Raw genomic sequence first — 14,232 nt, 5'->3', positions numbered from 1 at the left:
AGAGTAAGGCCGCCTACGTATCCTTAAAAGGAATCAGGTCAAACGTAGTTCCAACCTAAGAGTTGTTTGTTTTTGTTGCTTCTTTGTTCTTTTTCTTCTTCTTTCTTCTTCCTTTTTGTATATATATATTTTTCTCTTTTTTCTTCTTCTTCTTTTCTTCCTTTATATATATATATATATATATATATATATATATATATATATATATTTCTTTTTCTTCTTCTTTTTCTCTTCCTTTTTTTTTCCGCTTCTGATTCCAAAAGAGGGGTATGAAAGAAAATAAATAAGGCTTAAAAGGGGTAACAAAGGGTAAATGTGTTTGGGTAGCAGAATAAAATGCCTTCATCATTCCAATTTTGAGTATGCCAAGTGCAAAATGAAATTAAATATAAGCAAAGAAATCATACATAATATCTCTTGACTGCATCAGAATTGATAGCCATATCCACACATTTATCTTCTATGTCTGTTAAATACAAAGCACCATTGGGCAACACCCTTATCACAATGAACGAACCCTTCCAGTTTGGGGTGAACTTGCCTTTAGCTTCGGCATGATGGGGAAGGATGCGCTTCAATACTAGTTGGCCTATTTCAAATTTCTGGGGACACACCTTTTTATTATATGCTCTTGCCATTCTCTTCTGATACAATTGACCATGACATACTGCTGCCAATCTTTTCTCATCAATTAAACTCAACTGCTCCAACCGGGTTTTGACCCACTCACCATCATCAATTTCATCTTTCGCAATGATCCGAAGGGATGCAGTCTCAACTTTCGCAGGTTTAACTGCCTCAATTCCATATATCAGCAAATAAGGAGTTGCACCTACTGAAGTGCGAACAATAGTGTGATAACCTAGTAAAGCAAAAGGTAACTTTTCATGTCATTACCTGGAACCTTGCACCGTCTTATGAAGTATATTCTTTATGTTCTTGTTAGCAGCCTCAACAGCTCTGTTTGCCTTAGGACGATACAGAGTGGAGTTTCGATGCATAATCTTGAACTGTTGGCATACCTCTTTCATCAAATGACTGTTGAGATTAGCAAGATTGTCTGTGATGATTGCCTTGGGAATTCCGAACCGACAAATGATATTTGAATGAACAAAATCTACCACTGCCTTCTTGGTCACAGACTTGAAAGTTACAACTTTGACCCACTTGGTAAAGTAATCAATGGCCACTAAAATAAACCTATGCTCGTTTGATGTTGCCGGCTCAATTAGTCCAATGACATCCATGCCCCAAGCAACAAAGGGCCAAGGTGTAGACATTGTGTGTAACTCAGATGGAAATGAATGAATCAAATCACCGTGCACCTGGCATTGATGACATTTGCGAACAAAGTTGATACAATCTCGTTCCATGGTAAGCCAATAATAACCTGCTCGAAGTATCTTCTTTGCCAAAACATACCCATTTATATGCGGCCTGCAAACTCCGGAATGCACTTCGACCATGATGGTAAAAGCTTGTTTAGAATCTATGCACCTTAGAAGTCCTAGATCTAGAGTCCTCTTGTACAAAATTCCCCTTCTTAAGAAAAATCCACCAGCCAAACGTCAGATGGTTCTCTTTTGATCACTTGTGGTATGTACCGGATATACCCCCGACTTGATGTATTCCTTGATATCATGGAACCAAGGTTCACCATCAAGTTCCTCTTCAACCATATTTCAATAGGCATGTTTATCGCGGACTTGGATATGCAGAAGGTTGACATAAGTCTTATCTGGATGGTGTAACATTAACGCCAGAGTAGCCAAGGCATCGGCAATCTCATTATGAATCTTGGGAATATGCCTGAATTCTACTGACCTGAATCGTTGACAAAGATCATGCAGACACTATCGATATGGTATGAGCTTCAAATCCCGAGTCTCCCATTCTCCCTGAATCTAGTGAACCAGCAAATCTGAATCTCCCAGAACCAGTATTTCCTGGACTCCCATATCTACAGCTAACCTCAAACCCAGAATGCATGCTTCATACTCGGCCATGTTGTTGGTGCAATAAAATCGAAGTTGGGCTGTCATAGAGTAGTGACGCCTTATTTTAGAAATGAGTACAACTCTTATTCTGACACCTTTCATGTTAGCAGCTCCATCAAAGAAGAGTTTCCAACCTGGCTTTTCATTATGATCAACCTCATCAACATATATCACTTCTTCATCAGGAAAATAAGTCTTCAGTGGCTCATATTCTTCATCCACCGGATTCTCGGCCAAGTGATCGGCCATGGATTGGGCTTTCATCGCGGTTCGAGTCACATAGATGATGTCAAACTTTGTGAGTAAAATCTGCCACTTTGCAAGTCTTTATGTAGGCATAGGCTTCTGAAAGATATACTTTAGAGGATCCATGCGAGAAATGAGGTAAGTAATGTAGGACGAAAGATAATGCTTCAACTTTTGTGCCACCCAAGTTAGGGCGCAAAATGTCCTCTCAAGAAGAGTATACTTAACCTCATAAGGAGTGAACTTCTTGCTGAGATAATAAATGGCTTGCTCTTTCTTACCTGTGATGTCGTGTTGACCCAGTACGCAACCAAAAGAATTATCCAGGACCGTCAGATAGAGAATTAAAGGTCTCCCAAGTTCCGGCGGGACCAACACAATTGAGTTTGACAAGTACCTCTTAATCTTATAAAATGTTTCCTAACACTCGCCAGTCCACTTAACTGTAACATTCTACTTCAGCAACTTAAAGATGGGCTCACAAGTTGTCGTGAGTTGAGTAATAAACCTGTTGATGTAGTTTAACCTTCCGAGCAGGCTCATCACCTCAGTTTTATTCTTTGGCGGGGGTAGCTCTTGGATGGCTTTGATCTTCGACGGATCCAACTCAATACCGGGTCGACTAACTATGAATCCCAACAGTTTCCCGGACAGGACACCAAATACATATTTTGCCGGATTGAGCTTGAGGTTGTACCTGCAGAGCCTTTGGAAAAACTTTCTCAAATCCATGACATGGTGGGACTGCTTCTTTGACTTTATGATCACATCATCTACATAAATCTCAATCTCTTTATGTATCATGTCATGAAGTATGGTAGTCATCGCCCTCATGTAAGTTGCCCCAATATTCTTCAAACCAAATGGCATTACCAGGTATTAATATGTTCCCCATGGCGTGATGAACGTTGTCTTTTCTGCATCCTCCTCGTCCATCAGGATCTGATGATATCCTGCGTAGCAATCCCCAAAAGCCTTGATCTCATACTTGACACAATTATCAATCAGAATGTGGATGTTCAGCAATGGAAAGTCATCCTTTGGGCTTGCCTTGTTAAGGTCACGATAATCAACACATACCATGGTCTTACCATCCTTCTTTGGTACCGGCACAACATTAGCTAACCAAGTGGGATATTGAGTGACCCGAATGACTTTTTCCTCAAGTTGATTTGTGATTTCTTCTTTAATCTTCACACTCATGTCAGTCTTGAACTTTCGCAACTTCTGCTTGACAGGAGGGAATGTAGGATCAGTTGGCAGTTTCTGAACTACCAGATCAGTACTTAAGCCCGACATATCATCATACGGGCATGCAAAGACATCTTTGTACTCAAACGGGGTTTTGATTATTTCTTCCTTGACTTGCGGTTCCAAATGCACACTTATCTTAGTCTCCCTGACATTATGTTGATTTCCTAAATTGATTGCTTCAGTTTCATTCAAATTAGGTTTTGGTTTTTCTTCAAAATGTTTTATTTCTTTACTTATTTCCTCAAATGCTGCTTCTTCATCATACTCTACTTCTTGGATTATTATTTCAGAATTAGATTGGCTTTTAAGACTTGGCTGAAAATTTCTCATACATGTCATATCATTGAAACCAGCATAAAAAGAACTGTACAAAAGAAAGACAAAAATGAAATGCTATCAGGAATAATGGAAAACGAGAAATTGTATTTCATTAAAAATAAAATGATAGAAGGGTTTGAACATCAAAACAAGCGAAAAATAAAAATCTGGATTACAACCCTGGAATAACCCAGAAAGGAAAGCAAACCAAACTACCAAAACTCTTTCCGAGTGGGGAGATGAGTAGTTTTCCAATTGATAAGCTTCACATTTGGCCCAACGAGCTGCACATATGCATTACTGGATCCTTCCCCAATTTCTACCATATTAAACTCATCAAACAGACTCTGGAACCTTTTGATCAGCTCTTTATCAACGTCGACCACAGGTTTTGCGACTGATGATATTGGACATTTTGCGGCCCCTGGCTTGACAAAAGACTTGGAGATGTGTGGAATAGGTTTAGGGAGTGACCATACTTTCTGTTTCAGATTTTTAGCCCTTTTCACATCCTTCTCTGTGGGCATGAATCCCAACCCAAATGTACCAAGATTTTTACGTGGACACACTAGATGCACAATAACCTGTAAAGATAAACCCAGACCTTTACCTGGTACAAAACTATTCTTCAACATTTCATTTGCCATCATTACAGATGCGAAGCTTCGGACCTGGAATGCGCTCTCCCTCAGGAAATTTCTCAACAGACATTGTTTCAAAAGTTTGGTATACCCAAGGCCCTTTATCATCTCCAGCTTCAATAAATGGAATAGGTATGTCATTGCAAGCATATAAATTCTCATCATCGTGCACAACTATTTCCTTCTTGTCCCATTCAAACTTTACCATCTGATGCAGAGAGGACGCGACTGCCTTAGCAGCTTGTATCCAGGTCCTGCCCAATAACAAGTTGTAGGAGATAGCCACATCTAGCACTTAGAACTCCATAGTGAACTCAACTGGCCCTATCAACAATTCGAGCATTTTATCACCGACATAATCTTTCCCTCTTCCATCAAAGCCTCGAACACATACACCGTTCATGTGGAATCTTTCAGTGCCGATCTTTAACTTTTGCAAAGTGGACGGGGGAAAATATTTGCACTAGAGCCGTTATCAACTAGTACCCTTGAGATAACGGAATCCTCGCACTTCACCGTAAGATAAAGAGCTCGGTTGTGTTCTGTACCCTCCATGGGGAGTTTATCATTTGAGAAAGTGGTCCTGTTTGCTTCGAAGATCTTGTTAGCAATATTTTCCAAGTGATTCACTGTGACCTTATCAGGAACACGTGCTTCATTCAAAATCTTCATCAGGGCTTTGCGGTGTTCATCTAAATATATCAGCAAAGACAAAAGAGAGATCTGAGTCGGTGTTTTCCTTAACTGATCCACAACGGAATAGTCTTGCACTTTTATCTTTTTCAGGAACTCTTCATCCTCTTCTTCGGTGACCGACTTCTTTACTGGGATTTGGCTATCCTTGAATGGCTTGGATTTCCTCAATTCTTCTGGGGTAAAATATCTCCCAGAACGATTCAGTCCTTCGGTTTCATTGACTTCTTCCTCTACTTCTTTCCCTTTATATGTCACTATCACCTGTTTGTAATTCTATGGGACAACCTTTGTATCAACCATTGGCAACTCGGTCACTGGCTTAATAATAACAGGAGTAATACGAGCCCCTTCCACGACTACGACAGGCTTGTTCGGGATCCCTAGCACGGCCACTTTCATCTTTTCCTGACTTGCTCCAACATCCTTCGGAGGTCCTTTCACAACCAACATAGGTGGCTTCATGTTGAGCATGCTTAGCTTCTCCGTCACCCCTTCAACTGTCAAGGGCATTGCTTTTGTAGAATCTGGAGCCTTGACAGAATTACTTTCACTAGCACGAATCATCATGACGGACTTGGAAGAATTCTTGGGCTCCCCATCCTTACGAACTATTTCAATCATATGTGTCTCTGCATGGGCTGGCAAAGGATTTTGGTTGATGTTTGGCGCATCCGGGCTCTGGACTACAATTTTATTTGTATCAATAAGCTCTTGGATTTCCCTCTTTAAATGGCAACACTTCTCTGTATCGTGCCCTGGGGCATCAATACAATATGCGCACCTCAGAGAATAATCAAGGTTCTTCGGGGGTGGATTTGTTATCTTCGCCTCAATCGGCCTCAACACGTCCAATTGCCTCAACCTTTAAAACAAAATGGCATAGGACTCTCCAAGAGGGGTGAAGGTTTCTTTCCGCTACTGCCTTTCTCTCCTATACTCCGGCCTTGGTCAAAAGTTTGGACCAGTAGGGTTTTGGTAGGGTTGTGAGGGTGGATAAGTATTTTGTGGAGTTGGAGCATGCCATTGCGGGTAAGGAGGGGATTGGGCATATGACTGTTCATGGTGAACATGGTATTGGGGTGGTCTAACTGAGTATTGAGGGTCTTGTGGTGGGAAATAATGTTTGGATGGATTATATGGAGCTTGGGTATAGGCTTGGGGTTGGGGTTGAGGCTGAGTGTACTGGTAAGGAGAACCCCTTGGGCCACGCCATGGTCCAAAGACAACCATGGCGACATCATTCTTCTTCTTTTTGCCTAACAAGCTTCGTGTGCCACTTTGAATTGATTGTGTGGTTGCTTTTATGGCGGAGTACCTATGGCTGAGATCAAATGGTCAAAGTAAGTACGATATAGGGCTTGAAGAAAGTATTCGACCATCTCGTCTTCTTCCATCGAAGGATTGATCCGTGCAGCTTGATCTCTCCATCTGAACCCATATTCCCTAAAGCTTTCACTAGGCTTTTTTTCTACCTTGGTCAGGGATAGGCAATCCGGGACAATGTCTATATTGTACTGAAAGTGCCTAGCAAAGGCCTGAGCCAACTCGTACCATGTGTACCACCTGCTAGCGTCTTAGCGGGTGTACCATTCCAGAGCCGCCCCACTCAGACTTTGACTGAAATTCGCTATCAAAAATTCGTCCTTTCCACCGGCACCTCTCATCTTACTGCAAAAGCCGCTCAAATGAGCCACGGGATCTCCATATCCATCGTACAGGTCAAACTTGGGCATCTTGAACCCGGCGGGCAGTTGGACGTTAGGGAACAAGAATAAGTCCTTGTAAGCCAAACTTACTTGGCTTCCTATCCCTTCCATGTTCCTCAAAGATTGATCTAAAATCTTCACTTTCCCGAATATCTCATCTTGCTCCACGTCCTTAGATGGTTTCTCATTTTTAACAGGAGGCTCAAAGTGAGGGGTGTAACAATAAGGATCCGGTACCTTGAAGGTTGGTTCTGGAGCATAGTATTGGGCATCTGGAGCTTTGAACACGTGTTCACTAGAAGATCGGTGGAGGGTAGCTCGTGGAGGGGCTACAAAAATAGGAGTAGATGTTGGAGTAGGGTATGGGGTTTCTTTGGCTGGTGAAGCATGGAAAGGTTGGGACGAGGTGCTAGGGTAGTTGTGGTAAGGGGTAAAGCCTGGTGCATGTTGAGGGGAAAGATCAACGACAGTGGGAACCTGAGCTTGTGACATTGGTGGGATAAAGGCAGTGTTTTTAGTGTAGTTAGCGGGAAATGAGGGTGGAGGATGCCCCATGATCCAAGTTGATACATTTCTGCCATCTGTTGTTTCAACCTTTGGACCTCCTCTTTCAATTCAGATTCCGACTCCACAATCTCTCTCGATGGGTCAACAACTCATGTGTCCAATTCTTTACTAGTCATGAGTGCCTTGTGCTTTGACCTGGTGTTGTATGGATGACTCGCCAGAATGCCAACAAACTAACCACCTGAACAGAACCTTACTTATTTACACACCCAACAACCTTGTTAGTTTTGAGACGTTTAACATATAGGAAATCATACGTTGGGATGCAATGCACCTAAACAGTTAAACGCTTTTATCATGTACTTGAACGGTTGCATGTTTCATCCCGGCCTTAACTAACCCTTTTTCACTCTGTACCTCTTTTCTTTCATTTCTGCCTCTCTTTAATCAATCTTGATTTTCTCATTTTGTTTCTGTCGCTCTTTTATTTTTGGCACTCTCTTTTTCTCCTTTTGTTTTTGTCACGCTTTTATTTTTTTCACTCAATTATTTTTTTAAATTTTTCACTCAATTAATTTTGTGGCTATGATCGAATCCCATGGAGATTGTCTATGTATCATGACGCCGCATGAATCAGATCATTACGTAGTTCAGGGGAATAAATACAAAATTAAAGTAAAGAAAAATTTTGGGGTTTTTCAATATTTCATTAATAAAAATATTTTTAGTTTTTTTTTTCATTACAATGACTTGGAAATACTGACGATTCGAAGAAACATACAGACTCAAAACAGAACAACAAGTATCCTTGACATGGATGAAAAAGACGAACAGACTCGAGAGAAAGTAAAATACAGACTCAAAAGCCGAAAAATCAAGAATACATAAGAGCCTCTAATGCTATTACAGGGGCCTGCGGGACATCAGTTGGTTTCGGCGCGGGTCTGCGTGCAATCTCTTCCTAAAGGTGCTCTAGATCGGCCATCACCTGGCGAACAAAGGTCATCACGGAAGCAAAAAACATGGATCTGGTCATATCCTCACATTCATGGCACTTCATTGAAACATAATCAACTATTTCTTTGATTCTCATTCTAATGGCACCCTTTTCTTGAAGCAAGTGGTCCAATTTGTTGTACACGAGCTTCCAACACCTGCGTGGCCGTGTTGTTTTGGTCTTGCAACTGCTGCATGCCTTCTTCTAATCGGTAAATCAATGAGTAGCAATGCTCTCTTTCTGTTTTGAAGTCTTTTGTCTGCTGAACCATTTCATTTTCAAGCATGGCAAGCTTTTCCCTTAAAATTGTGACTTCTTTATCGTATCTTTACTTCAATTGGTGGGCTAACCTGGCCTGTTCTTCTGCACCTTTTGCCAACTTTGCTCGAGCTTTCAACAAGTCTTTCTCGACATTTGTCAGGTCGGCCGCATAATCATGCACCTTTAACCTTAAGTTTCTTATGAGTTTTTCATCCTTCTTACTCCTCACAGGCGTTTTAGCGGCTACCCTTATGTCCTGGAGTTGGGCTCGGAGCGCCTCGTTCTCCCGAGTCAACCTTCTCCTTTCACCTTCAGCTTGTTGCGCCTATAAGTCATTATCAAATGTGAGGTTTCTCAACTTCTCTTCTAAGGCGTGAATGGTGGCTTGATATTTCTTCTCCTTTTCTCCCTAGGCCAACCGTTCTCGGATTTTATCATCAAAAGCCTGAATATGAGGTCTTTTGGCGGGCCTTTCGAGCTCAGGCTCTAGCTCATCATCAACGCAATACCTTTTCTCGAACCATATGGCATGACCTGGGTCCACCTCACCTCTCGCAGGATCTGGTACCTGGGTATCATCTTTCAGGTATTGGCAACCATTCCAAATTTTCTAGATTTAAGCCTCGGGGAGTGGAGCTTCTAGGTGTAGCTCGATGACTTGAACACTCAAATCTTCTTCTTCGGGCACCACTTGGTACCTTCCCAACTGTCTTAGAACTCTCTGCGGTACATACGGTTGGACACTCATGAATCCCATCAACAACAAATAGCTTTTTGTAGCCATCATGTGTGACTTCCCTTACCGGGAGCCATCCCAAAGTCCATTCAATCTGACTTGCCTTTAAAGTTCTTAGATGGAAGATCCAGGCTTCAACCCCTTCTGGAGAGTTGTAATCTTTTACCCTTTCCTCATAACTCTCGATGGAGTTGTTCTTACTCGGGCCATAACTCATGAATTTGGGGTGATGGCGGAGATTCTCAATCAACCACATTTGCAAAAGAATATTGCACCTTTCAAAAAACATCGCCCTGAATTTACACAACATCAACGCTCGATAGATGTCTGACAATGTAAGCGGAGCAAGCGTGTGATACCCTTTGGTAGCGAGGACTTGCGCAATTCTAGCCATGCAGATATCAATTGTCCGTTTTTCATTTGGGAATACCATAATTCCCAGAAACACCACTATGAAAGCAAAGCGCCAATAAATTTTCCAGATGTCCTTATTTTGCTTGTTGTTTAGGCCTTTTTCATGTATTTCAAACCCATTTGAGTGCCTATATCTGGAGTACGTGAAGTAAAAGGAACAACATCCATTGTTTACATTGTTCTTCCTTATTTGCTTACTGATATTCAGGAGATCAAAGAATCGGTTGACAGAGGGAGGCCTTGGGAATATAAGTTGCTGATTTCTCAAGTCCCGGTCGAAACCAGAATATCCAGCTATTTCCTCCAAAGTGGGAGTAAGCTCAAAATTCGAGAAGCGGAAGACGTTGTGGACGGGATCTCAGAAAGTTACCAAGGCCTTGATCAGATCATCCCGCGGTTTGACTTTCATAATATCTGTAAGAGCACCCAAATATTTATTACCCAATCTTGACCATCTTTATCCAAGTCGTACCACCACATTTGAAGCTGCAGTGGAGCCTGCTCTACAACTATTAATGGCAGGTTCTAGACTGTGTTCATTTTATACCTACAAATGGTTAGGGTTAGGGTTGACTCTAGTTCGAAAGACAGACCGGTGGACTCTTTTTGCAAAACAAGTTTTCAATTTTCAAAGGAAAAATCAAAGGAGGGTGGCTATTTATGCAATATTAGCAAAAGATGGCCATCTTTACAATAATGGCCCCTTCACACTTTCAAATAAAGTTTGAGGCCGGCGAAAGGCACTTCATGGAAAAAGTGATGCCCCATTGACAGACATGTCTATTCTTTGCGAGAATAGCCCTTCGATAATTTGAAGATATTTTAAGGCTATTCCGACAAAAATGGCGCAAGACGCAACCGAAGCTGGGTCGGCTTACTCTTTTGACCAAAGCAACAAACACATTTTGATTTTTGGGTTATTTTGCAAAAATGAGGTCGAACCCTATGTAAGTTGCCTACGTATCTCACATCCGGTGAGAATCAGACGTGCGTAGTTCGGTCAATTTCGACATAACTGGAGAACATGATATTGACTCATTTTGAAATTTATTTTTCATTTAAAAAAAAAAATAATTTGGCAGAGTTTCAGGACATTTCCAAATACCTGGGTTTTCAGAACCGGGTGAATTTTCTCTCCTACCTCACTCTTGGTTTTTCTCTTGATTTTCTTTCCTTAGCCGATCAACATGCAAGTCGAAACAAATAAATGCACAAATAGCACCTAAGATACATCAGGATGGTCTTTTATTTCGGGTACACCTGTCCTAGACGGACCCAACCCCTGTGTTTAGTCCCCAATGTCAAATGCACGTGATGCAAACAAACGTTCCTACTAGGGATCCGATATGAGGCTATGTTATACTAGGTTTAAACATGGGGGTGTGTTCTAGACATGGCTTACTCAAGCGGACAGCTCGAGCCGAGGTGGGAAAAATATATTGGGAGCACGAAAGTCTACCTGGCCTAGTTGCTGATCTAGCCTCGCTCTATTTGGTATGATCTCTAACAGAAAAGTGAGCCACGCGAACGTGTGCACCATATTTTTAGAAGACTCAGAAGGGAGGCGTACGAAGATAGTTTAATACAATTCAAATAATATCAAAGCGGTAAATGAGCGGCAATTAGCACATTAGGCCCACAAACATAGTAATATAAACAAACAATAAAGCCAAGTATAGATCACATCAACAAGCTCGAATTCTGAACTCTGAACCAGAAGTTCTGGGTTCTCTTCCCCAGCAGAGTCTTCAGAGCTGTCACACCTCCTTTTTCCCGAGGGATAAGGAGTCTTTTCAATTAAAGTGACAGTATTCGAAATGAGATTATTTATTTAATTCAGAGTCACCACTTGGGATAATTATAATGGTGTTCCAAGTTACCGGTTTATTTTAAAATCCCAAATCGAGGAAATTTGATTATATTTTAAAGTCTGCGAAACTAGAAGACCAGGTAATGAATTTGTTAACTCGGGAGAAGGTGTTAGGTATTCTCGGATTTCGTGGTTTTATCATGGTCGCTTTAATCATACTTGGTTTAATTAAATTATTTAATTACTCATTTTAGAACTTATGTGTATTTTACCTTTTTACCGCTTTTAATTATGGCGTTATGGACTTATCTTCGAAATGGATCACATGTGTGTAAATTTGCTTTATTTGGGGTGCTAAAATCATATCACACGAACGTGTACACAATTAGTCACGCTTTATTAATTATCAAGATTATTAGGTCAAAGTCGCGCGAACGCGTACTTCAATTTATTTTGAAAAATCATAATGATGTCACGCGAATGTATACACAATCATGATAATAGATTTGAACATGCCTAAAGCAATCTTCGCATATTCATGAATCATCTAATATCCTAGCGTTCAAGGTTATTAGGGAAGGTTTCGAGACAAGGACATTAATGTGGGAAGGTTGTTGTAATTAAAATGACTCCAAAATGATCAGACTTACTCCTAACGTTTCACCTTTTAGCTGAACTAATGGGAAGTGCAATGTTTAGAGTCTATTTGAGCAAATGATTCGCTTTTCCCTATCCTTACCAAAGTTAATGATTTTTACAAAGGGTAATTGTCACGACCCAAAATCAACCGTCGTGATAGCACCTATCGTGAAACTAGGCCAGCCTCAACTCAACAACCCAACACCAACAACAATAAGTTTGAAAATGTTAACGGAAGCATTTAACATTAAAGAAAAAAAACTATTTGAAACATAAGAAAATCCCAAAGTGATACAATCCAGCCCAAAACTGGGGTGTCACTGAGTACATGAGCATCTAGATAAGAAATACAGTCTACTACAATGTCTAAAGATATAAACTGAAAGTACGACAAAGATAAATAAGGAGAGTCAAGGCCCGCGAACGCAGTGCAACTACCTTGATAGTCTCCAAAACTCTAGGATCCTCAATCAGCAACCGCCGCTACGACCGGTATCGCCTGGATCTGCACACGAGGTGCAGAGAGTAACATGAGTACACCAACTCAATAAGTAACAAGTCCAAACTTTGGACTGAAAGGTAGTGACGAACTCAACCTCAACAAGTATAACAGAAATAAATGTATAGAAACTTAGGCATGCTTCCAAGTCAATGTGATGACCCAAAATGTCATCTTTAAGTTAAATAAGTAATTCTATATTCTAAGACCTCAAAAATTATTAATTATTATTTTTCGACTTGCGTGCGCAGTCCGTAAAATTTTTTCGGAAAGTTTTTATGCGAAAAATGGATTAAAATGTGAAATAGAGCCTTAAAACTCAACTAAGTTGACTTTGGTCAACATTTTGAGCAAACGGACTCGAATCAATATTTTATCAGTTTTGGTAGCTCCGTATCTTAATTTGGGACTTGGGCGTAGGCCCGAAATTTAATTTGGAGGCCCCTAACTCAAGTTATGACCATTTAACGGAAACTAGTAATTTAAAGGCTAAAGATTTTCAAGTTTGACCAAGGGGTTGACTTTTTGATATCAGAGCCGGAATCCAATTATGGAAATTTGAATAGTTCTGTTATGTCATTTATGACTTGTGTGCCAAATTTGAAGTCATTCCGGATTCATTTAATATGTTTTGGCGCGAGATTTGCAAATTGAAAAGTTTAAAACTCAAAGTTCGAATCGAGAGGTGAATTATAATTTCAGTATTGTTTGACGTGATTTTAGACCCCGAGTAAGTCCGTATTATGTTACGAGACTTGTTAGTATATTCGGACAGGGTCCCGAGTACCCCGAGTGTGATTGAAATCAAAATCGGAACAAGAATTGGACTTGAGCAAAAATCTGAAATTTGGCCTTCTGGTGTAATCGCACATGCGGATTTTTGAGCGCAAGAGCGAGCTCGCAGAAGCGAGCCTTCCATTGCAAATGTGCCCGGGCGTGGCTGGAAAAACGTCTGCATGTGCGGAAACCTGCACGCACCTGCGCGTCCGCAGAAGCGGACACAATAATCGTAGAAATAGAGGTTAGCGCAGTTGCGCATTTTTCCTCCGCAGATGCGAGGCCTCGCCTGGCAGCCCCATTTCGCTGATGCAAGATTTTCTCATAAAAGCAAGCTCGCAAGTGCGAGCTCAGGCACCGTAGATGCAGAAATGCCTGGGCAGTGTATAAATCAAAAAGTCCGAGACTTTTACTCATTTTGGTCATTTTGAGCTCGGTAAGGCGAATATTTGGGCGATTTTCACGAAAAAAAATTGGGGTAAGTGTTTCTTATCCTATATTGATTATATTTCATGATTCAATACTTATTTATATCATGAATCCGTGAATTTGTGGAAGAAAAATCAGATTTTTATAAAATCTTCCAAAAACGAAAATTTAAGATTTGAAGGTCCATTTGACATCAGAATTGGATAATTTTTGTATGGTTGAACTCGTAGCGGAACGAGTGTTCGAATTTAGCGAGTTTTTTTCGAAATTTGAGATGTGGGTCCCACTGTCTAATATTTAAATAA

At 40.8% G+C, this 14,232-nt stretch overlaps 1 pseudogene; it reads right to left on the bottom strand.

Moving 5' to 3' along the window:
• Positions 1 to 401: 401 nt before the first annotated feature.
• Positions 402 to 6,348, bottom strand: LOC138909123 (uncharacterized; annotated as a pseudogene).
• Positions 6,349 to 14,232: the final 7,884 nt, after the last annotated feature.

The sequence above is a fragment of the Nicotiana tomentosiformis genome, chromosome 4, assembly GCF_000390325.3.
Source record: "Nicotiana tomentosiformis chromosome 4, ASM39032v3, whole genome shotgun sequence".
Classification (NCBI taxonomy): domain Eukaryota; kingdom Viridiplantae; phylum Streptophyta; class Magnoliopsida; order Solanales; family Solanaceae; genus Nicotiana; species Nicotiana tomentosiformis.
The sequence above is the reverse complement of the archived record's forward strand: the minus strand, read 5'-3'. Positions and strand labels throughout refer to the sequence as shown.